General features: G+C 41.0%; 1 protein-coding gene across 1 annotated transcript in view; it reads left to right on the forward strand.

Moving 5' to 3' along the window:
* Nucleotides 1–8,177: 8,177 nt before the first annotated feature.
* The window catches only part of LOC134223878 (MOXD1 homolog 2-like), a 634,833-nt gene continuing 615,781 nt past the window's right edge, over nucleotides 8,178–27,229 (forward strand). The window contains exon 1 of the mRNA XM_062703101.1: nucleotides 8,178–9,628. The gene's annotated coding sequence lies outside the window, so the exon portion shown is untranslated. The remainder of the gene's footprint in view (nucleotides 9,629–27,229) is intronic.

Genomic DNA, 27,229 nt, shown 5'->3' on the forward strand with positions numbered 1-27,229 from the left:
CAGTCAGCCTCTACTTACCAGCGGGACACAAATCGTGGACATACAAATGGGCTGACATGAGTAACCTATTTTGGCGGTGCCGTCACATTTATTGTTACCATTTGATAAGTACAGCCATGCAGGGGTGCCTGAACGAGCGGACATCTCCGAATATATGGAATAAACAGCGTTTGGCCACCAGAAAACCCTTCGGCATACAGACCAACCTGTCTAATAGATACTGTAGGTAAACTACGGGAGAAGTTAACCCTGAACAAGCTGTCGTCGTACGTGGAAGAGGAGGAAGGATTGTCGCGCAAACAGTGCTTCCTAGATGGAGATTGCGAACTCGTTGTTTCAGCTGGGAGTACTGGTAGGGCTTTATAAGACTCTAGGTACCTACTTTCACAATTGAGTACTGAGGGAAGATTCATTAATTACGTAACGCAAAAATTGGCGAATTAGCCATCCTCTCCTAGGTCGAGGCCATTTGTTTTTCGGATAAGGTGGGAGAGGCAAAGCAGTACAACTTTCGTGTCGGATTATCCATCGTACCAATAAGGTCACGATCATACACGAAGGGAGTTGGTAAATGACGTATTTCCGGTTGTGTCCGAGCCCACCTTCCTTAATCTGAGGATTCACAGACTCGGTCATTTCGTCCGTGACTAATCGATAAGTTGGAAGTGTCCGCGTTGGTTCGTTAATATCTTGTTGATCTTAAGTATGTATTTTCACAGTGACTTTAAGTGTAATTGATTGATCAAATAATTTGTTCGTTTTATAGATAATAGTAAGCTAAAGTGTGCGTTGTAAATTGTGTGCGGTATTAGCAGAAGATTTTCTGATAGCAAAATAAATTAATGTGCTTTTAATGTGCTGTGTAGTGCCTTTGCTAATGTTGCTTGTCCAGCCAGATTGGCTTCATTTTCCCACCCGCAGCTATTTCATAGTGCCCTAACGCGACAATTCCTCCCCGACGGGCGAACATTCCCGGCATTCGTCAAGCCACCGGAAGGGGACCGATTCGTCACCGCAACGGACCGGGAAGGCCAGGGGACCTCTACGTGGACGAGATCCACCAGCCGGTCCGTCAAACCGACGGCTAGCAACCGCCATCGCGATTACGTCTCGTCAGCCTCATTAAGAAGCGATCACCTACCGTCAACAAGCCGGAGCGTCGACCCCTCCGGCAGGTCATCGACTAAGTCTGGTAAAGTAGAACCCATAACAAAACCAGTAAGTCAGCAAACCCTTTTTTGATTGGAGTGCGGCGTCCGAGGAGGGCGCCGCGGCGGAACATTTTTTTTTTTGTGCCAGTCGTAGACCGATAACCCAAATGTGCTGCTAAAGCCAAACCATCTTTCGCGAGTCGGAAAACCACCGACTATCGCTTGGGTCCGCCATCACGGACCCGTGAAAATGCGTGCGTGAGCCCGTTTTCGTCAACACCAGAATTCCCGTTGGATACCAGGAGTGAGACCGATGAGCAGCAAAGAGAATAGTAACGTCACAGTTAGAAAGCACACAGAGCACAAGAGAGACGATAGAGAGTTAGGGAAACCAAAACCGCACACAAGCTAGGGAGTAGATAGCCATGAACGAACACAAATACTGAACGAACGAAACAAATCCCCAATATTTTATGTGGTAGTATTACGATAGTAAATGTTCCATTCGTTAGTCCCAAATAAAATGTTTCTTTGTCGTTCCCCTAGCAATGTAGTTAATTAATGGACCAATCAATAAGCAAAAACAGCCGCTATGAAATGAACAGATTGCGCCACCGTAGACATGTTCTGTCAAACACACATGAATAGAAATATGCGTATACAGCGTCGCCGTTGTTTTGATGCGGTGAGTGCAAAATGAGTTACCTTGATTGATCTACTGTCACATCACAGCGCGATATTGTTTGTTGCTTTTCGAGTCCCGTCCTCTTTACGAGTTTGACTGTGGTATGTTTATGTTGCTTCCGACTCATTAATGGTTGTTGGTGAGAGGAGAGAGTCTGCCAATGATGAGAGGCGCACTCCTGCTTAGAGTGTTTTAGGTTCTGGTGGGCTCTCACCGTCTCTTTGAGTGTATGATGTGGCTGTAAGTTACAAATGGAAAATAGGGTGGACCCGATTTGGCACTTTTCGTTGTTGCTGGCTAGACCGATTCATTAATCCTTATCGGGAAAATTTAAATGGACTCGCCTTGAGAGAGTCTCATCCGGGCAAATTAAATTGGGCCGTGGTCTACCTTGTGGAGTGGCACTAACGCCACGTGCTTTAATGTGCGGATCGCTCCGTGCCGGCTACAATCATTTGAAATTTTTGTATGGATTTTCACACTTCGGGTGACCCCTCATCCCCCTCTAAGCGTTACGTAATTTATGGATGCTCCTTGATCTACGAGGCAGAGGAAAGCTTCGCTGACGCCCTCATCGCGCCCGAGCAGCACAAGTCAGACAAAAATGGTGCCAGTAACTTGATTGTGACTGATTTCGGTCACATATGAGTTGCAGTAACCTATGTGGAATATGTGTGCTGCTAGGGCGGCTGGTGTCCCGCAGAGTTCATGAGTCCATTGCTGTGGAACCTGATGTACGATGGCGTGCTGATGTTGTTGCATCGGCCAGTAGTCAACCTGGGATCTGGATGACATAACAATGACCGTGTATGGAGAGTCCATCGAGGAGATCGAATTCACCGCAGCCTCGTCGATTCGATCAGTCTCGCCGAGGGATGGTAGCGCAGCGAGAAGCTCCAGCTTGGGCATCATAAAACAGGCACGCATCGACGGTGATTGCGGCGCTATCTAGGATGCTGGCGAACAACTCTAGGGGAAGCCTAACGGTTTCAAGGAGTGTACCTACCTGGATATCAGGTTGGCTACAGCATCGATACACCTATGCCTGGCGTATTGTAGAACTCCATAATCGTCGGTCTTGGGCGATATTCCTCCAGAACGTACCCAGGTCCGATTCCACCGCGTGCTGCCAGCGTGTTCGTGAACCTAAGCTGGTTACGTAATTCGTAAAAGGCCCTTTTCGCAGCAGCAATACGTCTTTTCACTTCACGGGAAACGTCATTGTCACATGTCACAAGCGTTCCAAGGTAAACAAATTCTTTAACAACTTCAAACACATCCCCATCATGCACTACCTCAGCACTAACACCACTAGGTCTTCCTCTATCTCTACCTGCCACCATGCACTTTATCTTGGTAGAATTAATGGTTAAGCCTACCCTCGCCGTCTCCTTCTTTAGTGGGACAAAAGCCTCCTCTACTGCTCTGCGATCAATTCCAATGAAGTCGATGTCGTCCGCAAAGCCTAGGTACATATGCGACCGTGTGATGATAGTGCCGTTCCTCTGCACGCCATAACTCGTAATAGCTCCTTCGAGTGCAATGTTGAATAATAATTTCGAAAGTGCATCACCCTGCTTCAATCCGCCTAGGGTAACAAAAGAGGTTGACACTTCGTCTGCAATCCGAATAGTTCATTTCGAGCCATCCAGCGTTGCACGTATCAGTCTTATCAGTTTAGCCAGAAAACCATGTTCGGACATTATCTGCCACAGCTCATTTCTTTTCACTGAATTGTACGCTGCTTTGAAGTCAATGAACAGATGGCGAGTCTGCAAGTTGTACTCCCGGAATTTATCAAGGATCATCTGCAGTCATCAGATCATCTGCAAAATCTGCATCTGCAAGATTTTGTACGTCGAGTTCAAAAGCGTGATCCCCCTGTAATTGGCACACTCTAGTCTGTGCCTAGTTTAGATTGGGCATATGAGGCCATCCAACCAGCCGGCAGGCAGTTCTTCATCCTCCCATATTTTCTGGATTGATGCAGCTGCTCACTTGCGTGTTTGAAAAGCTCGACCGAGATATCGTCCTTTCCAGCAGCTTTACTGTTTCTCAGCTCGGTTAGAGCTTTCTTTCCCACGTCCAGCGTTGGTGTTTCCAACCATAGTCTTATCTGCCAGTAAATTCCCCTCTCGGTCATTGCACATGGCGGACACTGGTGCAGTTTTATGCCGCGCACCTTTGACAGTTGCGTGATTCCTTCGCATATCGTTTCTAATCATGTTCTCCTGTGCTTCAGCTATCACACTCTCTTCGTGTTGCCTTTTTCTTCTGCGGTGAATTCGTTTCTTTTGTGCCCTTGCTACACTGTACCGCTCTCTGTTGGAACGGGTACGAGCCACTAGCATTCGACTCCTAGCAACATTATCGTCCGTCACTCGCTGGCACTCCTCATCAAACCAACCATTTCGTTGGCGTCGCTGTGCAGTGCCTAACACTTCCTGCGCTGTTGTAGTCACAGCATCGTGGATATTTTCCCACAATCTGTTAACGTCGCCAGACCCGGTGGCATATCCTATCCGCTCGTCCAGCTGCTGACGGTACTGTTCAGCAACTCCTTCAACTGACAAGCGATGGATATTGAAACGCATCTTTATGTTGTTTCGTGAATTCGTGACGCTAGAAAGTTGCGTCCGAATTATTGCAACTACAAGATAGTGATCCGAGTCTATGTACGGACCTCTGAAGGACCTTACATCTATAACATCCGAGAAATGTCATCCGTCGACCAGCAAGTGGTCTATCTGTGAGCAACTGTCTCCACTCGGATGTTGCCAGGTGTGTTTGCGGATATTCCTACGTGCGAAGTAGGTACACCTTATTGCCATCCCTCTAGCAGCAGCAAAGGTTACAAGTCGCAGACCATTATCGTTGGTAGCGAAATGAAGGCTTTCCGTACCAGTGACAGGGGGAAAGAAACTTTCTTCTTCGATCTGCGCATTTGCATCTCCGATGACAATCTTTACATCGTGTATTGGGCACTCTCCGTAGGCCTTATCAAGGCTCTCATAAAACTCATCCTTCACGTCATCAGGCTTATCGTTCGTTGGGGCATAGATGCTGATCAGGCTATAGTTGAAGAATTTGCCCTTCATTCACCGATGCCTTATTCCGGAAAAACGCGTATTTTTAGCCCTCCTCAGCCGTGCGGTAAGATGTACCAGTGGGGGATGTAATGCCAATAATGAAGAAGAAGCATTTTTTTAAAGAAGCGATCACACCATCCATTGCCTTATGCCGGGCGAACGCCTACTTTGAAAGAAGCAATCACATCCACCATCCAGAAGGAAACACATTAAGCATTGCTTTCTACTGGGCAAACCATGATTCCGATAAAGAGTAACAATTAGCATTGCTTCATACCAGGCTGATGCATGCTTTCTATGAAAGCATTTTAGTTATTTTCACCATCACTTTTTATGCTGTTCATAATTATCCCAAATGTTCTTCATGCCGAATGACCTTAGGTCAATTAGTGTTTTGCCAACGGCCCGGTTTCTTCGGGGATATGTCATTTTCAGGGAAATGTAATTTTCGTTTAAGCCATTTCTGCGGAAATGTTCTTATTTTTCTTCGTATTGGTATTACATCCCCACACTGGGACAGAGCCGCTTCACAGCTTAGTATTCATTAAGCACTTCCACAGTTATTAAAAAGTTATTTTCGAGGATTTGATATTTTTCAGAAATTCAGGAAACTGTTTTCCGGAGAACTGTACAATTTTAAAGACCTCGGATGAACTAAATAATAGGGCATTTAAATTATGTCTAAAGGGTACATTTTCCCCCTTCTTCAAAGAGTATTCCTAACCCCCATCCAAATTTGGTTGAAATCGTGGTTCAGAAGTTACACTAAATTGATCGATAACTAAACAATATCCCTCCCTCCACATCCTCCCCCTTCTCCAGAGCATCCCTGATCCTCTATCGTTGTCTCCTTAAGACAGAGATTATGTGCTCCAAATTTGGTGGAAATCGGTCTAGGCGTTCAAAAGTTAATTTAAAATGTTCGTTTTCTTATGAATACCCATTCGACGGGGGACAAACCCTAGTTGATCACTATTGAAAATAATCACGATCGGCTATTGCGTTCGAAAGTTATGAAAAAATGGTGTGTTGAACCACATAAGCTTGGTGGGTTTATTCGCTATACAGCGTTTGCAAGAGCCGTAATGTAAGCAATTATTTATAATATGTATCACACTTAGGCGAAACTAAGCGATTGAATCGAGAAAGGCATCGTCACCGCTAGGTGGATGTTTATGTTTTTTTTTAATTTCAACGAAACGTAGCAACATTTTTACCGCCATAAGAGGCGACCTTCCCAAACAGTTTTCTGTCAAAAGATTCGAGAACGGATCACTAGGACAGGAGTATTGAAAAAAAAGCCGTACGTCCAGATTTTAAGTGACTCGAACCGAACTTTATGGTTTAACCTTCCGGGACTCGCAACGTTGTAAAAGTACAACACCTTCGAAAAAAGCTCGCTTGTCGTCCACAAGAGGGGCGGGACTGCACGAGTGGTCCAGGACTATACGAGTCCCGGAAGGTTCAGGTAAAACAAGTGTCTAACTAATAGACAGGAAGGTATGGAAAACCGAGATTATCCACAGTTGGATCAAACATCTAAGTATCTAACTTTTTTTTGGTAACCAAGCCGACACTTACCTACGATGCACCAGGCGCCTCCACGCTCTGTCGATATGTACCAAAATGATGATTTACCGACGCGTGGTGCATTACTCCTAGAAAGCTGCCAGCTAAAAGGCGTTTTGCCTCCATGGGTTTAACGGCAACAGAATATCACCATTAGCATCAGCTAGCTATGTTCATTAACTGTTGCATGAGGGAAAATGTCCTTGAAAATCGATGCAACTAAGAGATTAAACAAGTATTTGCTAAGCTAGGGTATATTCTGCCCATGATTTCATAATTGATGTAACAACAATTCAAAATTACAGCAAAATTGATTTACTTAGCGTTTTAAGGCAAATCAATCGCTGTAACAATGATAATATGCGTTTAAGTGTGTTTGGGTTAAAATGAATCAAGTTAGTGATGTTTGTTCGTAAATCATCCCAATTACATAAAAAAATGCGATGGTTGTTACGTCAACTATGGAATCATGGTCAGTATTGCCCTCTCTTCCCCTACCAGATTGGTCAGTATAACTTACGCTTTATATTATAAAATCATAAATTGCTTTAAAAGTTGAAAGTTGTTTTTATGCAATTCACTTGTCCTAAATGGAGTTGTATTGAAGTAAAATAAGAATAAAAGTATTCTAGACATCAATACTTATATAACCATCGATGTAGCAATTACTTGCTTTCAAGGAGATATTAGAATTCAAAACCAGAACGCTTAGCTGCCTCCCTTGCGTAACGCCTCTAACTAAACATCATTTTCATCCCATCTAGCTCCATCCGATACACTGGCTCCAAAGTATCGCATAACACAATCTTACCGCAATCAGAGCGCCAGCCGCAACACCGACCGCGACGACGATGATACAACCCACACGTGTCCAACCAACCAACGGCGGATGAACGAACGAACACCCCGCGTACTGCTCCCAAACATAAAAGCATCCCAGGCCCAGCGTAGAGGAACCAACATACGCAACCATCCATGTGCAGTCGCCTAATTGCGGAGCACCAGCTTCGCTTCTGCAGGCAGTGCAATTGCAGCAACTTTGTACAGCATGTCTGTCGCCTTCGAAGGCGAAGTAGAAATGCATAAAAACCAAAACAACCGTCCGTCTGCGTTCATGTTGGCATCAGCATGTTGGTTTCCCCTTCGAAGCCGAATTTCCCCTCGGTTGTCGAAGGGGAATGCCGCTACAGTCACAGGGGAAGCTATGGAATGAAAGAATACCGCGACGGTGTATGTGCGCTCGGCAGCATACTGCCCGACCGTTGCCATAAACCTGTATCGAAGGGGCAGCATAGCACTGTGGCACTGTGGACTGAACCGTGCAGCCGGCTCGTTCATGGTTTATTTTATGTTGGGACTTTGAACGGAGCGGTTCGGCAGCATAGCTTCTGCCAGAGCCTTAGCTATAAAAGCGAGAATGTTGGAGCGGTCATGCGCCGATTCCGGTTGGGCCTGGAGAGCTTCTCGCACGCGGAAAAAGGCTGCTCGCGAGCGACTGGGAAACCGCTCGCAGGACTTCGAGCGAGGGAAGTTCTGCATGCTCGCAGTTAACACTGCCATTACATCGCCGTGGAGTTTTCGAGGGCCAGCATAGAACATTTTGCAGGAACAAACCAGCTGAGGGGATTTTACAGAAGGGAAAATTTAGTAACGTCGTGGCTTCGGTGAAAGCAAGTCGTAAAAAGCTGGTTTTTCGTATCAGGAACCGTATCGCGCGGACGATTTTTCGCGGGCGAGAGCTTTTCCTCCTTGGGAAGGATTATTCTAGTGGGGCAGTTAGGCGAGCTGGGGCTCGCTTGGCGCTTTGGTCGGTTGGTGTGTTGTTTAAAGCAGAAGCCTCCAGTTGGGTCGATGGGAAATTATTACGACAGAGGGTAACCCCAACCGGACGTAAATTGGCAAATTATGTGAAACGTCCTTTCCGCTATCGTTATCAGTGTGCTCGGGGCGCTCCTAACAAGGCACAATAAAGATCGACTATTATCGATTCGAGGGACCTTATCCGGCTCGAAAAGAAGAAGGGTTTTGTTACATCAGCTATCTCCGTCGTTCCGCTAAATTTCGCGAATCGTTAGTCGTTCGAAGGGATTTGTTGTTGTCCGTGCGAGCCACATCTCGACGGGTAGTTTGGCTCTTATGAAAGCCCTGGTGGTGTGAGTGTGATGCTAAGCAGAGCAGCTTACAGAACCTCGTGACGGGTTTCCGAGCGCTCGGTAGTGATGTAGGCGTTGAAGAAAAAGAGGTTTTGCTTTGATTTATTTCTTGCAAATTGCTATTTCATTGGCAAAGTGGGTGTTTAGAGCAAATAAAAAACAAATCTGGAAAACAAAAGGAAAAACTTCACATAAATTCAAGCGCCTGATGTAATACACCAAATAGGCAAAACAGAATGAAAATATATGCCCTTGCCAACGAACGAAAAACAAATCCTGGAATCGGAGCTGGCCATAGGGCTCGCGCGAGGGTCGATTTTGCTCGATGATTTATTGGAACAAGTGTTTGTGCGAATGAATTATTTGTAGGCCCACCCAGCTGTCACAGTTGAGGCTGTGTTGTTGCCAATTCCGCGAAAGAAATCCTTCGAATAATATAAAAAATAAACTCTCCTTCAGACAGTGTGGAGAATTCAGTCAACCTTGAATCCAGAAGAAAAAGTTCAATTTAATATAAATCGAGATTCGGCCCCCCAAAAAAAACCACGGCCCCAAGTTGTGTCGGAAGAAGAAATCCAAATTCAAATAAAAACAAAGTAGATTGAACGAAGAATACGTGTGCGCTCAAATAGCTGGGAGCTGTCATAGAGCTCTCCGGTCATCAACGAAGAAGAAAAAACGGTCAGTGTACGTACGGTGGTGGCGTGCCCGGTGGGGTGGGTGATGTTGAATCAGAAGAATCTTGATGCCACACGCACGACCCGAGGACCGCGCATCAACCGGTGAAGATCTAAATATTTCCGCAGCTCAGCCCATCATCAGCGTCAGCGAGCGGCATCATCTGGGAACTGACTGGCTAGCGGCTGCTGGCTCTGGTGCGGGTAACCCGAGCTCTGCTTTCGATCAACTTTTCGGAGCGAGTATTTTGACAGCTGACGGGCGCGGATGAATTTCGTGCAGAAGTGAGTTGATTTTTAAAAGGTACCTATCTCATCTACTAACTTTATTTTTTATCCCCTTGCACTATCCTTTGTTTTTATTTTGTCTACCTTGATCAGCATTGAGCATAACCGTGGACGGCACAGTCTTGACAGGGAAATTAAAAAAAAGATGAAGCAGGGGCGTGTATGGAATAATGTGTGATGGAATTTGGGCGTAAATATGGATAAAGAGGGATATGCTGATATCTGTAGTGAAGCGGGATTTTCTATGAGTGGAGTGATTTTAGGCGGTGTTGAAAGAATATGACCAACATAGCGATGCGGTTCAGATGTTATGAAAGGATAATTGCGATGAATAAGATCGATGTTGCTGATGGATGCATGTACTGACAATATAGTTATGTTACTATTATATTTTTGACATTTAAAATTAATTTTAATAAAGTTTGAAACTTTTATGCATACAAAAAATATGGTGTTACAAAACATAAAGTATAGGCATTTCAAATTCATCTGAAAATTTCTATCAAATGAGATTGAAATGTACAGTATGCCCTATTGAATAAGTAGACATACATTCCTTCCATCATAAACGGAACATTTTTTCAAAACTGAAAGAAGTACCTACGAAACTGATAGTGACGATTTTCAAGAGTATGGCAATCCATAAAGACATTGATTTTGTTAACTCTTTTCGACTTCGAGGAATGTAGACATTGTTCTTCAAAATTGTGAACCTGCTGTAGGAAAGCATATTTTATTATTACATATAATTTATTTTTTACTTCTATTTACACAGGAATTTACTTTCCAAGTATTTGTTTACAATGTTAATTACGGAAGCGGATGAAATAGAGATATTTTTGCTACAACCTATATAGCTTCTCTTTCGATCAGTTGGTGCTGGGTCCGTTCCCAAGCTGGTATTTTTTGTATTTTATAGTATGTTCACGCGGCGTTCCGACCGCAATGAGGGTTAACAACTGAAAGCTAATGAAAGCCGCTGAAACACTGACCCATACTCACCCCTACTTGAAAAGGTGATCCCAAAGTATAGATTGCTGATATCGTTTTTGTTCGCGTGACCAACATCTTGTTTACCACGATATAGCAGCCAAAGTACCGGTAAAGGAAGTGCCAAACCGATGTTGGTGATAAAATAAACACTCACTACAATAAGTCGAATGTCACTTAATGAATGGTCAAGTTGAACTCATTATAGCCTGTTTCGAAAAAAAAAACATTTTAATGACCACTAGTAATACTTATAAGATGTAGTCAAAATACCGTTTTTTGAAATGCCTGAAGTCTGTGGAGTCAATGACATTTCTATGGAAATTGTTGTTTTAAAAGTATAGAGAATTATTTAAACGCAGATAGATTTTTTTGACGATTTTTGTTTGTTTTAAAAGATAAAGGAAATGTGAAACTGGCATGTTTTTCTCATTAGTGATAAACTCTATATAATTTTTAATAATTTTAATTTGTCTCATATTTGCCATAGCGGAACGAAACGACCAATCTGGAAAATGAAAACTGAACACTTGCATAAGATAAGTTTCCACGACTAGAGCGGAAATCGGATCCCCACCTCATAATGCACAACATATTACACATACTAGTCTTTACGTTCTGACGACCGGTGCCGCTAACCGCAGTGTGAACCATTTCGTACTTCAAAAATATTTGAGAAATCGAAATATTTTAGGGTATTTGTTCTATGAAATCGAATAGTTATTTTCTTCCTGGGTGTTGTAGCACAGCGAACAGACGTTGAAGCTGCACAGAGCCGTTGCGTGAATTCCCGGCGCCCTTCACGAATCTCATCTAAAAGAAAGATTAAAAAGTTTAGTGAACTGAAGGTGCTTCAAACAGCGATATTCTCCATAAATTTTTTGTTTTTTTTTACATTTTTTCAGTATTGCAAAATATGGTGGAATATGCACGTAACCTGGCAGAGTCGTGAACATTTTTGGATCTTCATATAGACTCTGTACAAACATCCAGAACGGACTAAAAGATCATAAACATTGTAGAAGGTTCTTTACATACTTACTACTGATTCCTTAGAACTCATACTGTCTATAACGCCCTAGCACTCAATTGGAGGAAGATCTATTCGAATCAAGAAAAATAAAATTTAGGAATGTCTGTTTGAGGAACTGTCGGTTTAGAGGCACTGTTGTACTTCGTTGGGTTAATAAAATCCAACTTTAAAGTGGTCAACTTTAAAGAGGCGATAAATACTTCGATAGCCTTGAGAAATGATAGCCAAAGTAGTTATTTAAGCAAGGTATATTATCTCTGCCAATCGTATATTCAACAGTTTCGCCTTTTCTCATTGATTTAAGTTACTGGTTTGCCGCCGGGTCAAATGGGGTCATAATAATTATCATTTTATTCATCAAATTTATCTTAAATCTAGACCATGTTTACCCTTACCCCGACCACGCTAACAGCAATAGTTTCCAAATATGGAAATAATTCCATCCACAATTTTCATAAAGTTGTTGTTACCCCGTGCTCATTCAGCGCTAGTATATAATAAAAGAATGTCACTACCTAGGTGCTAATGCCATTTTGCATGCGAGATACCATCATGTTGTCAAATTTTATTACGATATTTGAGTTGCAATATCGACGTGGGTGGCGTTGAGGTTCGGTTAGATTATTCACGCATGCTGTGTAAGAAATTTTACTCGAGCCTGCATCAGTCTGTTCTGTGTTGAAAGGAGAAAAATATCTTTCGAAACGATTTGAAACACTGACAAAATGGTCGTGCACCAAGCGCAAATGAAAAATCACCAAATTGCATACACACATTAACGTTTAGCAGATCTAAATATTCACAAACCGTATCGAATATTCAAAACAATTATGTAGTACTTTAGTAACAAATGGATACTCACTCAGTCTTCAATAAGTGAACCGACTATTTCATTTACACAGCGTTTCGACACTGTGTCTTCGGATTGGATTGTTTCCTAACGAAGACAATATTGTAATATATTGTTGTTTTTTTTTTTCGTAATTTTTTTTGTATTTTCCCCCTGAAGACAATCTCCGGGTGAAAATGTCGGATAAATTAACTCATGAAATCTATGACTCTTAAACTGATTGTAGTGTGAGCACCATTTTAACGATAGCCGCCAAATTTGTGTTAGGCTTCGGTACGCATGTTCTCCGCATTTTTTATTTGTACTTTTGACACAACTGCATGAAACTGAACTATTGCCAATTACAACTTATTTACTCTCAATGTCAACTTGTAGACTTCGAGTTTATGCATGAGTATGTTAAGCATTATAATGTTAGACATAATGTATGTCAGACATAATATCTTCTTCTTCTTCTTCTTGGCATTACATCCCCACACTGGGACAGAGCCGCCTCGCAGCTTAATGTTCACTAAGCACTTCCACAGTTATTAACTGCGAGGTTTCTAAGCCAGGTTACCTTTTTTGAATTCGTATATCATGAGGCTTGCACGATGATACTTTATGCCCAGGGAAGTCGAGACAATTTCCAATCCGAAAATTGCCTAGACCGGGACCGGGAATCGAACCCAGCCACCCTCAGCATGGTCTTGCTTTGTAGCCGCGCGTCTTACCACACGGCTAAAAAGGGCCCCAGACATAATATACGTTAGACATAATTCAAATACAGCCATCGGTGGTGACAATGGGTCTGGTGAGAATGGGTCATCGCTCTCACCGGCAGTTTAGAGGTCGTAGAGCAAAATCGTTCAAAAAAGGTCTCTTATATTTTAGTCTTATTTCCCTCAGATACTTTCAATCTATTCTACAAGCATTCTAAGTGGTTGAAACAGTGACCCATTCTCACCCCCATTTGACCCATTGTCACCTCCGACGACGGTACCACATTCTTTAATTCATCCGAGGTTCTTTAAGAATCTTCAATTACCGGAAAATCATTTGCCCGAATTCATTAAAAAAAATCAAGTTTTCGTCAATAGCATTTTTCTGCGTCAATTACATTTTCCCAAAAATGTCCTTCAACGGAAACGAAATTTCCCCCACAGAAGAATTGCCAATTGGCCTAATGCCCTTTGGGATAAAGTCATTCGGCAAAAAAGTAATTTGACATAGTTGTGAACAGCTTCAAAAGTGATGGATATTTGGCATAACGGACGTTTGACATAACGTTTTGTATCTGAAACAGTTATTTGACGGAGTGGTGCTTGGATGAAGCCGCATTGCTGACATAAGATTCGGTCGGTAATAAAAAATTTCACTCCGGACAATCAAACCCTCCGGATAATCGAGTTCAAATAATCTTTATTCCAGTAAAATATCCCGATGATTCGTGCATGGGTTCTGACTGTTTTGACCAGGGATGTCAGATGATATTTTCAAATGTCTTCACAGTCGTTTAAAAATGTCTTCAAATGTCTTCAATATTAAAATTATGAATATCAGCGAGAAATTTCAAAATCCAATAGGTCTGTAACTTCAATCAAGTCCTTATTTTATTGTCTATCCGGAACAAAGTTAGAACGCTTTTTGTACCGAAGTTGGATTTTTCTCCAGATACAGGCAACTTTTCCAACTTCGGAAGAAGTGCGCTGGATTCGCCTAAAGATGCGCTAAACAACGCATCAATTAGTTTGACAGATAAATCTTCGGAAGAAAGTTCGGTTCGGAAGTCCCGACTTTTGAATTCTAAGTTGGTGCTACGCCGACAACATTGATATGGAATGATGTTTATTTTATTAATACTTAAATTGTAAGAATTTCAGAGAATATTGTTTAAATATTTACATTTAATTTAAAATTTTCACGAAAATTATACACGAGTTTCGCTGGATTTTTTATTTAGTCTGGTTGAAATTCCACTGGCTATTTTTACTGAACTTCCTGTACGAATTCAAAGTTTACCATGAGATTTTTTGTAGGAACTTCCGGATAAATCCTTGATGGAGCTTCTTATTACTTATACTAATTTCTTCTGGATGGAGCTGGATTCATCAAGAAAATCCTTCAGGAATTTCACCAGAAAATCCCTCTGGAATTTACCCTGCAGGAATTCCTTCTTGTTTAGAAATTTCTAAACAAACTTCCGGAGGAATTCTTGGAAGTAGTTCTGAATGAATGCTTAGAGGATCTTCTTGAGATATTGCTGCAGAAATTTCCGAAAGAAAATCTGGAGGAAATACCAGAGATATTCCATGGTATACTTCCGGAGGCATTCTTGGGGAATCTTTCGGCAACATTCTTGGAGAATCTTCCAGAATAATTCCTGGAGAAATTTCCGGAGGGATCCCTAAAGAAGCTTCCGCGGGAATTCCTGGGGGAACTTTCGAAAGAATTTGTGGAAGAACTTCCGGAGGAATTCCTAAAAAAAAACTGCTGGTGGAGTTCGTGAAGGAACTACCGGAGGAATTCTGGAGGATCTTCCGAAGGATAACTTGGACGATCTTACGGAGAGGAGCTCTTAGAGGAAATTCCAAAGGAATTCCTGGAGGATTTTTTTGGAGAAATCCCTGAAACTTCCGGACAAATTCGTGGAGGAAATTTAGGAGAAATTTCATATAGAATACCAGAACGATTTTTCTCAGAGAAAATAATGGAAGAATGACCAAAGATATTTATAGAAAAATCACCAAAGAAATTCAAGTAAGAATTTTACGAAAGCGTGTATCAAGTTTCCTCGGGATGTGTTTTAAGAACATTTTCCTGTAGTAATTTACCATGGAAGTTCTGAGAAATATCTTTTTAACAACAAAACAATTTCAATTTCTTGTCGACATTCGACATTCGTTCTATGAAAATTAATTGAGACAAAATTCTTGTGGAAATTAAAAAGGATTTTGTTGTGGGAGCTCATTGGAAATTCTTCTTATTTTACACGAAAATATCTATTAAATTTTCACTGAAAATTCTTTTAAAAATCAACGGGAAATTCAAAGAGTTTTTCGTCGGATATTTAGAGGAATGTGGAATGATGGAATGGAAATGCCGAAAAGATCAGATGAATTCAGAAGGAATTTAGAAAAAAAATCTGGTTCTAGCTCAACGGTTGAATATATTAAATCTAGTCATAGAAGAATTCTGTCTATGTTTGCCGTATATTAGATCTGTCATTGCGTTCCGATGTAATGATCGAAATACCTTTTCACGGACACGCCAAAAACGACATGCGGTCTAAAATGCGTTACAGTTATCACTCGGCTAATGTGAATGTATTTTTATATTTGAGATTCTAAGCCCGAGACTATTATAACTAATGTAATATTTATTAAGTTTCCATATAGAGGTAGCAGAATTTATAAGTAATAAAATTGTATTTTTTATTCGCTGGCTTATTGATTGTCTTCAAGTATCTTCAAATAAGTATACAAGTCTTCAAATGTTTTGAAAAGTCTTCAAAATGTCTTTACATAATAAATGTCTTCACGGAGATTCAAATGTCTTCAAATTGACGACATGTCTTCAAATCTGGCATCTCTGGTTTTGACCACCGTTAGGTGCCTGCCTGAGTAGACGCGTCTACGCGACGTCGCGCGAAAACTGCACGCAAAGGAATAACAATCAATAATAAGGAGCTGTCAAATCGTATGGACGCTTCGCACTTCGCGTCGCACTCTGGTCGCACCCTTACCGATCCGCAAATCGTCGACGGCAGTGTTTGTCATAGTTTCGGTCGGTGGCGTTTTCGGCCACCGACGGTGTGAAGTGCCGTGACGATTTTTTCTATAGATTTTTAAGACATAAACAGGAGAATTTTTATTTTCGCTGGAAAAATCTAATCTCTAGTACATTATACCAAGCTTTTCGGATTTTTGAAGTTTCCTCGGAAATTCGGAAGAGTATTTTTTTTCCCAAAAAGCAGATTTTATAGAATTTCGGAGTAGCAACCATTGATATGTACAGTCAGTCTAAGCTAAGATAAGCTAAGCTAAAAGCAGATTTTCTAGAATTATAATAAAATTGGTATTTGTAATGGATTTTTTTTTTCTAATTTTCACGGGCATTTTTTTTTCAAGTTTCAAAATGAAATGGTTCAGATATTCTTCGGAATTTCCACAGAAAATGTCACTTGCTGAACAAGATATACGGCCAAAAATGTCGAGTTTGCGGCCTTTCGGTCTTTCTCGTTGATTGACGAACGTCATTCGGTGGAAATACTTTTTTCAAATGCCACTTGACCGAATAACATGTTAAGGAAAAAGTTATCTAGCCAACTTCGGGAGAAGTGGTTATACGAACCACGAACTGATAATTTGACTGTTGTTTTCCCCAACAGATCATTTGGCCAAAAATGGCGTTTGGCCGAAAATGTCGTTAGGCTGAACGGACCAAAACACTGAAATATCGTCATATGGACAGAAATACAACCTCATAACCGGCTTAATAGCCCTTTCTGCTAAATGAGCATTTCGACCAAGCGATATTTTTGGGCCAGATGAACTAAAACGCCTAACGAATTTTTCGGCAATATATGCAGTTCGGCCAAACAACACTTTCGACCTGTACCCATTTCGGTAAAATAACATTTTCGGCCAGATGGCCCTTTTTGCCAAACGACCATTTCGTCCAAAACGTCATTTTGTGCTAATTAACCTATTACATCAGATTACTTTTTCGGCCAAATGACTTGTTCTGCCAAAAGACATGATTGGGCATATGGCTATCTCTCCCAAATGATTTTCGATCAATCGACTTTCGGTTTAATGATTTCTTCGGCAATGACATGTCCGACCAGCTATCTCTCCCAAATAATTTTCGATCAAACGTCTTTCGGTCTAATGATTTGTTCGGCAATGACATGTTCGACCAGCTTTGAACTGTATGGCCTTCGACCAAACGGCCCTCTTCCTTAAAAATTTTGACTTCAAAGTGAAATTCTTTGGGATTCAGATCTTTGAGAATCTCCACAGAAAATTTAATAAAATTTCCAAAAGCCTCTCCACAAGAAATTGTTCAAAATCTTTTTTTTTTAATGTTCATGGGAAATTGTTCGCAATTTTCTGGAAAGAGCACATTTTTTAACGGAAATTTACTCAGGATTTTAATTGCAGTACTTTCGGCATTTCGAAAGCAATTCTTTTCTTGGCGCACACCTCTAACCACCGTTTGCTCCTCCGGCAGATCTTGTAGATCCCACTAAATGGCGAATCTGCGAGTTTCATCGAAAAAGCTTCAGGATCTTCAGGATTTTATAAATGCATTTGATTTAATATTCTGAGTATGGATTTGATGTTGTGGTCTAAACATGTTTGCTATGACCCTCCGGAAGATGCGGAATATCCGGAAAATGCCAAATTATTAAATATCATTGCAAAGCACCATTTGCGATGACATTATTAGAATGGAAATTTTATCATTTCATTTATTCAAACTAAGGCCAGTGTGGTCTCTGTTGTGATCTTTTGGAAAATCCGGATCATCCATTTCATCATGAGGACAGGTACAATTATTCTTACTATAAGTATGGAGCTGCTTTTTTTGATTACCAGACTAAGCCGGAGTGGCCTGTGCAATACATAAAAGTCTTCTCCATTCAGCATTCAGTTTTACATTTTTCGTCGACAATTAAACTCTTTTCTCTACGCTCAGTTCTTTCTTGTATTTACCTTGCAAGCCGCTAACCAACAAATCATGTGGTCCTGTACAAACAAGAACAATATGAATAACACTTTTGCGGCATGTTGAAATCCTTCCACAGCTTCCGTTACAATATGCACTCACCTTCGAACGTAACGCTATTGTTGGTACTGCCCTGCTAAGAGTGAAATCAGTAGTGATTCAGTTTGGTTGCAAATTTTCGAATACTATTCTAGTTTGAATATGAGCCAAAATAGAACAAACTAACAGGCTTCCACAGCAGTGTTCTATTCATGTTTGATTTTTTTTCCATTAAATGAAATGATTATGTTGCTGCTGAGGAAGGTGCGGTAAATGCAAAGTGGATTGATCCGTACATAAAATGACGCATTCATACACCAAAACAATTGAAAAATATTTGAATCTCGTGATTCATTCGTGGTTCAAATCTGCAGAAAATAGAACTGAGCGGTATAACAGTTTTAAGCTTTTGAATCTCGACTGTTATAAACAATGAATCTTGAGCCACTGTTGGGAAAGTGCATGATTCAAATTGATATTCAAACTGACAGCCCCGAACGATTTGAATCACTGCTGATTTTACCCTAATGATTTGAAACCTCAGATAAATGATTGCCATCGTACACCCAGTAGCATGAATCAAAGCAGCCTTAAGGTCACTCCTGACGGAATCCAAGATGAAAAGTGCTCGCGTTTTCGGGGCACACCACTCGATTCAGAGGCGCACAACTGTCATTTTTGTTGATTTAGCTTTGCTGCGTCGCAGCATGCGTGAAATAATAAAAATGACAGTTGTGCGTTGCTTCCGTATCGGATGGTGTGCCCCCGAAAACGCGAGCACTTTTAATCTTGGATTCCGTCAGGAGTGACCTTAAGCAACCTTCTTAATACCGAAACATTGAAACTTTGCAACCCAAAGCAAAATATGTCGCTTGCCGCAACTTTGACACAAAGGGTCAGTTCTTCCGTTCAGCATAGAAGCCTGAATTGTCAATTTCTCTTGCTTGATCTTTCTCAACTTGGCCGTTTCCTACATATGTCATAGCAGACTTATTTCTTGCAAGCTCGTTGGAATCACAAGGTTAGGCAAATCGTCGTTAAACCTGTGTAGTAATCGCACCCCAACAACATTAAGGTGGCATTATTTCATGGATTTCAGACGAGAAATTGGAAAAATACTCGTGTTTTAGCCTTACACTTGGGTGCATTACACGCGTTTCCAAGTATTTTTAGCTTGCGCTGTTTCTAATAACAATTATCTTAGCACACGCACTTTTTGAATGGAACAATTAAAAAACAGTATATATTGTCACACGTTGGACAACCGCCTCCCCCTTTAAGTGTTTTACGTAATTTATGGATGCTCCCTTAGGGATCCATAAATCATCGGTGGTATAGGGGTCATATCTTCCAAATTAGATCTGGAAAATCGTATAAATTTCCCGGTAATGCTCGAATAAACCTGCGGAAAACTCTTCTCTGATTTACCAGAAAGTTCTTGTATAGGTACTTTATAGGGGAATTCTAAGAAATTTCTTTGAAAAAATCGGAATTTTCCTAAAAATGTCCAATAAGTAGACCTGAGAAACTCTCCTGATTTTCACTCCTGTATTTTAATGAGACTTGAACTAAACACAATTTTTACGAGATTATTGTCTGTACTTCCATTGAAGATTCCTTTGAATTTCCAAGTAATTACCAATGAAATTTCCCAAACTTCCAATAACAATGACTACTGAATTTTCAAACTAAATACTTCTGAATTTCGAAGCAAAATTTTCGGAACATTCATGAGAAATTTTCTTGAATTTCTACAAAAATTCCTTCGGAAGTTCAGTAAAATTTTCTTTTCCCCCCAATCATGTATCCGATAGAACTGAAGTAATTGACACGAAAGAGTTTGAATCCCGTATTATTTTGATTAAAACTGCTAAACACGCACCAAATCTAAATTTATACGATTTTCCAGATCAAATTTAGAAGACCTATCATTGGACGGATAGAAGAATAGCATCAGCAGCTTTTCCGTTTTTGTGACTCAGTACTGAATAGGAAATGCCAAATTGCAATGGAAATGTGGAGTGAACGATTCCGTGGGGCTATTTACGCTCATGGGTGCATTTTAGACCATTCTCCTCTTAACTAAAAACATGCATTGGTATGGCCTTTATAAACCATGAAGTATGATACCAAAATAACTGTGTTTGAAAAAGTACGAAAAGCTCTGTTTTTGTAAGAAAATATTAAAATGGTCATTTTCACTCATGTTTACAATACATGCGACTCAAAAATAGCATAGGGTAAGTCCGGGTGTAATGCCGCGTCGGTAAAGATGCCGCACTTTAGATCTGGTCTGGTAGAACAGACTTGATTTATTGGCGCAAATGTATGTGAAAGGGTGTCTTTTGTAGCGAAAACAAAAATGTAAATAGTATCTGCTCATTCTTATCAGTCAAAAAAGTAATATGATGGTTACACACTTTTACTTGTGCCTCACACAAAAACGTAAAGGGCCGTAATAAAGTTTTTTTTACCGTTTTGCGAAAATTCTTACGAAACCACATGTTTATTTCATTATTTGAATCCTCTAAAAACCTTGTAGGTTATGTTTGTAAGCAATTCACGTTTTGAGTAAAAAATATAGTGATGTGGCATCTATCCCTTACAATCGGTATAGATGCCGCAATAAAATCAGGGTGGTACGCCGCACTTACCTACCATCAGCACTTCAATGATATATTATAATAAGGTGGGGAAATCATGTAAAATACGAAGACCAAGATATAATGGGGGATTAGGAGGAGTATCTTGCCCAAAAAATCCAGACGTTCTATTTCTTTGTAAACAACATGATCCGAAATTAATTATATTTGCACAATGAACGATTTCGACTTAATCAGTGGCCTTTCATATCGTTATCATGCGTGCTTACTACTTAAAGCATCACAATGATGAGAAACAAATCAATGTGCACCCCATTTTTATCTTTTTCGGTTGTTATTAATATGAGTACGTGTTATGAATTACAAGAGCAGTTACCCCACGAAGGGAAAGCAGGCATGAAAGACAACTGCAATTAAGAATATTAGGCTGTCTTAGAATATCAAACAAGTTGGAAAAAAGTTTTGAATATAGAAAAATGCAATATATGCATTTTTTAACGATTATGTAATTGATTGTGGTAGAAAAACAACAAAGTAAATGCCTATTAATGACCACTGTGTATTGTAATACAGTAGAAATAAGAAATTGTTCAAGTGAAGAAATATTTGTTACTTTATAGATTAAAATTCAAATATAAATTACGCTTTTCTACAAAAGTATGTTCAACGCCAAAAATAAATTATAATCTCATTTATCCAACATTTCCCACGTACGGCGTCTCCCCCTGAGGTATGGCGTCTCACCAGGATTTGACTTTTTTATTAAAATATAAATAGTACAATCCGATTTCATTTGTTTTGCAAGTGACTTCTACACAATGTAGTATAATCCCTAAACTATCAAAAACAATAAGTAGAGTTTCAATTTAACGTATTGTTTTGGAGAAATATCGATTTTCAAAAAGGTGTGGCATCTCACCCGGATTTACCCTATTTGATATGTTCTCAAACAATCCAGAATATCTGCAGTGTCCGGCAGTCTCGACATAAATTTGACCCAATTTTTCAAAATTGATTTCCCATTTCCCAACAAAAATGATTTCCCATCGAACAGTGACAGAATCAAAGAAATTGGTTGATAATTCACATAGTTATGGTAATTTGAAATTTTCCAACCCATGCAGAGCTCAATCAGTGGTAAATACATAATTTCGTGACATTCGGGTAAGATGTTGTCTAAAGTCGAAAATTACGGTTGACACAAAAAAGCTTGACCTGGTACAACTCTCACAGACGGGAAGTCCCCAATCATGTAGAACTGAAGTTATTGACACGAAAGAATTTGAATCCCGTATTATTTTGATTAAAACTGTTAAATACGCACCAAACACTTGCACAATCCGCATAATATTGAGCCATAAAATTTCTGTGTCCTGGGGACGTGGCACCGATTGTAAAATTACACAGAACTTTGTGACAGAACACAACCGACCGCTCGCAAAGCTTACTTCGATCAAGAAAAGTCTTCATTATTAGTTTTGTTTTCAGAACATCTGTTTTTTTTTTAAGACGAGCCAGCTTTGGGGTGAAAGTCTCGATAATAAAGACATAAAAAAACATCTGTTTTTAAAAATCATTTTTCTAGCAGTTACAAAGTATTTGGAGACAATTTCTCCAAAACTAATTTCTCCCAATTTTCTGCTGCAGATCAGCAGGATTCATTCAATCTGTCAGTCTGTCTTTCGGTACGTTGGAAATTTTGTATGAAAGATCAATAAAAAATTACGATAAACTTCCCAGATAGCTCAAACAGTCAGAGACAGATTTAGTTCCAGTAGCTCTATCACGAACTTTTGCAGACCTTTCTTCAATTTTTTCCTTTCTATCCTGAAGAAAATTTTCCATAGCTGCATCAGATATTCGAATTAAATGTCTCCACAATCTACTATCAGAGGTCTTCCAAATTTACCTTTTTATCATCAACATGCGCTGAGACTTTTTTCACATTTAGAAGCAAGAAGAGTAGATTTTTTTTTCAGAAGTTCAACAGTTATGCTACCGATGCATACTTAAGGAAATAATCAAGACTATTCGAATGAATGCGAATTACTATAAAAAGGTTTATCCAAGCTAAAGAAAAAAATCGATTATGTCCAAATAGTGTCGATAACAAAACACTGAAGAAGTTTCCAAGTAGGAAACGAAATACGTATCTGTTTGTTGATACATAAAAAGTGAATAGTGTCAGTAAATGGAAGAATAATAGTCTTTTAACCTTAAGACGCTCTAAAATAATTAATCATGATGGATTTTGTTTTCCAACGATTTTGCACACTGATTTTGATGCAACCTATGTTATCTGCTTGGTATTAGCCAAACTTTTTACATCAAATAAACCATGCGTAGGACACAATTTGATAATTCGAAAAGCTGTGATAAACAACCTAAAAGAAATAAAATATATGTAGAGGCTATAGCTGGACACTTGGCTAGTTACGTTGAAAAGTAAAATGTATGAAGAAACATCTGAGTAAAATTTAAGCCCATCTACATTGAAAAAAAAAAATAGAATAAGATAACACCTCATCCCAAAAAGCGCAAATCCTTGGTTGAATCGCCCGTGACATTAGTCTATACATTCACTTGCATGTATTTTGTAGTACTGTGGTTTTACAAGAATTACAAAAGCTTTTGTTTTTACACAGACAAGCAATGTGGACCGCTAAAATGTTAAAATGATTTCTGACGTCAAATGAACTTGCTTAGATTGAAATGCCATGGCAGATACATACATCCGATTACTTTATCAACCTAAACCATAATTCATTTGACTTGAGATTTACTCTAATACGGGTTTATTCGGGAAAGACACCACTTGATCTATTTTCATTTCTGATGTTGATATTTTGTCGGAAATCGGATGCCCCTAATTCCATGATCCATCTTTGCGCCTGATATGGTTTTGTTACGCCGCTCCGGGGCCGACCGTCCAGCCGCATACCGCCTCTTGGTGCCCTTTTATGGTTGGACTCTAACCGGCTGCTGACTGGTGCGCAAACATCAAGGAACTTCGGTAAAAAGTTGATAATTATTTGAATAAATAATAAGATTGACTTGGAAGTTTGCTTTCGCTACTGCTGCCTACTTCTGACGTGGAAACTTGGACCGAATGAACGAATGCCGTTCGGGTCCGTCAGTTATGGACAGGTGCGATGCGGCACTCTCTGCGCTGCAGCTCTCCGATCAGGTGGAAACGGTTAAAGTGTAAAGGGAAAAGTTAGTTTGCTACCGAGAAAATGTCTTAATCTTCTTGAACACTTTGGTGGTGGTCGATGTGGGGTGGCCGACGCTACGGGCGGCCGGCGGCGGTCGGGTGGGGGAAAGTGTTGATGACTAAGTCAAATGTCAATAGGCCCCATCGGAATGTGTCCCGGTGAGTGACTTTCCGAAAATGTGTGTTAATGGAGTCCAGAGTTGGGCATGAATTACTTATTAGTTTTGGAATTGAGTCGTGGGTTTGCTGTGCACCGGATCGATAAAGGTCGTGATATTTTCGTTCGGTATGTTGTGTGACATTCTTTGTCAATTATATGAGGAGCAACGAAATGGGAGGGAAATGTTCGAAATTTTGGTATTAATTATATGGCGGGCAACTAATTAGACTGACGTACCATATTTCTCTCTACAGGCGTGTCTGTTCCTACTGAACCGAAGAGAAATAAGAATCGACAAATTATCATCTCGTGTTACCTTTGACTTGTTCCAGAGCGTTATTTCGTTTGGCTCCGGAGAAAACCCTCTACAAAGTGATGTGGAATATATGGGTAATTATATGGACGTTATTTTTAAAGCTAGCAGCGATGGGATATGATTAAAAATATAAATGTCTTTCTCACTCAAGTCTCATTTGATTACTTTTGGTTGTTTGGTTTACAGTTTTTGGTTTAATCTTAGGAATTGTTTCTCGATAAGGAATATGTTTGGTAATTTAAGACCACAGAAATCAAATGTTAAAAATATTGAGTACATTTTTTTAAAACGCGTTCAGAACATTAAATATGCAAAATATGTCTTGCTTTTGATTTGATAGGATTGGGTCATGTATGAGAGCCAATCGAAATCTGTATAAGGACACATATGCAAAATTGATAAATTCTTTGAAAAACCTTTGATCCACAAACCTTACAGCTTGAGAATGTGTTTCGACATGTTTCCAATGGAGAGGGGTTCTAGAGATTTTTCCAAGGTAAATCACAAAACTGATCTCTTTTATAAAATATGGGGACCTTAATAACCTTCAACCTCGCCAAGGTAAGAAACCAGTTGCATGCAGGGAAGGTACGTGAATATTTCTTGCATGTCAACTATCGGCTCGAACGTTTCCGATCTGCTACACAAATACTAACCCTAAATAAAATCTAGAAATTAAACAAAAAATGCTACATAATGTACCATACATACATCTCGTTGACTCGTCCTTGTTACGTCCGCATCGGTTACGATAAGTTTCATGCGTTTGAACAGGTGTTGAGCTGACCCTGAGAACCGAAAGAGCAATGAGAACTAGTTGGGAGGACGTAAAAACTTGCACTCTGCAGGCGTACGGATGCCACAAGGAGAAAGCTGACACAGTTATGGTGATATGATGGTGACCCCTAATTGAACTAACAAAATGTCTTCACCGTATATGAATAAATATATGTTTGAAGGGCGATGGCGAGAACTCCGTTCGCCAATCAAGAACAGCGTGACCACCAGATCGACCCTTGGGGCTCCGTGTCTTCTGATCTGGATGATGCATCCTGTTGAAAATCCTGACAGTGAATCCGGTGAGACAATTCCGGACGTCCAGGTGTGGTTAGATGCCTTCTATTTGTCGTCCTGGAGGCGATCTCTAGGCCAGCTATGTAGGGACTCGCCCCATAGCTAGAAGACTAGAACCAGGCTTACCGAACTCCCAGTGTTCCGTTTGCTTCTAACTTTTTCTATAGAGGGTAGTTTACCATCCTCTTCATGACCTTACAGGTACAAGTAGTCAGGGCTGATGCTTGAAGGAGTCCCGAATTGGGAGGTTGGTTTTAGATATCGGGATATCATGACCTGTTTTCCATTTGTCCGGAAAAAGCGGTTATTACAATTTCTGTTGATCAGGTTCAGAAACAGGGCTTTGACGGTAGGGAATAGATAATTGAGTACTGAGTTTTCAACCGCATCTGTTTCTAGATGCTCCTATGAAGGCCTCGGAAGCCTCCTTTCAAGAGGCTCAGAGCCTCCTTTCAAGAGGCTCAGAAGCTTCCTTTCAAGAGGCCTGGAAGCCTCCTTTCAAGAGGCTCAGCCTCCTTTCAAGAGGCTCAGAGCCTCCTTTCAAGAGGCTCAGAGCCTCAAGAGGCTCAAGCCTCCTTTCAAGAGCTCAAGCCTCCTTTCAAGAGGCTCAGAAGCCTCCTTTCAAGAGCTCAGAAGCCTCCTTTCCAAGAGCTCGGAAGCCTCCTTTCCAAGAGGCTCAGAAGCCTCCTTTCAAGAGGCTCAGAAGCCTCCTTTCAGAGGCTCAGAGCCTCCTTTCAAGAGGCTCAGGCCTCCTTTCAAGAGGCTCAGAGCCTCCTTTCAAGAGGCTCTGAAGCCTCCTTTCAAGAGGCTCAAGCCTCCTTTCAAGAGGCTCCAGGAAGCCTCCTTTCAAGAGGCTCAGGCCTCCCTTTCAAGAGGCCTCAGCCTCCTTTCAAGAGGCTCAGAAGCCTCCTTTCAAGAGGCTCAGAAACCTCCTTCAAAAGCCATGAAAGCCTCCTTTCAAGTGGCTCAGAAACCTCCTTCCAAGAGGCTCGGAAGCCTCCTTTCAAGAGGCTCAGCCCTCCTTTCAAGAAGCTCAGAGCCTCCTTTCAAGAGGCTCAAGCCTCCTTTCAAGAGAGCTCAAGCCTCCTTTCAAGAGGCCTCAAGCCTCCCTTTCAAGAGGCTCAGAGCCTCCTTCAAGAGCTCAAGCCTCCTTTCAAGAGGCTCAGAAGCCTCCTTTCAAGAAGGCTCGGAAGCCTCCTCTCAAGAGGCTCAAGCCTCCTCTCAAGAGGCCTGGAAGCCTCCTTTCAAGAGGCCTCAAGCCTCCTTTCAAGAGGGCCTCAGAAGCCTCCTTTCAAGAGGCTCAGAAGCCTCCTCTCAAGAGAGCTCAGAGCCTCCTCCTCAAGAGCTCAGAAGCCTCCTCTCAAGAGGCCTGAAGCCTCCTCTCAAGAGGCTCAGAAGCCTCCTCTCAAGAGGCCTGGAAGCCTCCTCTCAAGAGGCCCTCAGGCCTCCTCTCAAGAGGCTCAGAAGCCTCCTCTCAAGAGGCTCAAGCCTCCTCCTCAAGAGCTCAGAAGCCTCCTCTCAAGAGGCTCAAGCCTCCTCTCAGAGGCTCCTGAGGCCTCCTCTCAAGAGGCTCAGAAGCCTCCTCTCAAGAGGCTCAGAAGCCTCCTCTCAAGAGGCCTCAAGCCT

The sequence above is a fragment of the Armigeres subalbatus genome, chromosome 3, assembly GCF_024139115.2.
Source record: "Armigeres subalbatus isolate Guangzhou_Male chromosome 3, GZ_Asu_2, whole genome shotgun sequence".
Classification (NCBI taxonomy): domain Eukaryota; kingdom Metazoa; phylum Arthropoda; class Insecta; order Diptera; family Culicidae; genus Armigeres; species Armigeres subalbatus.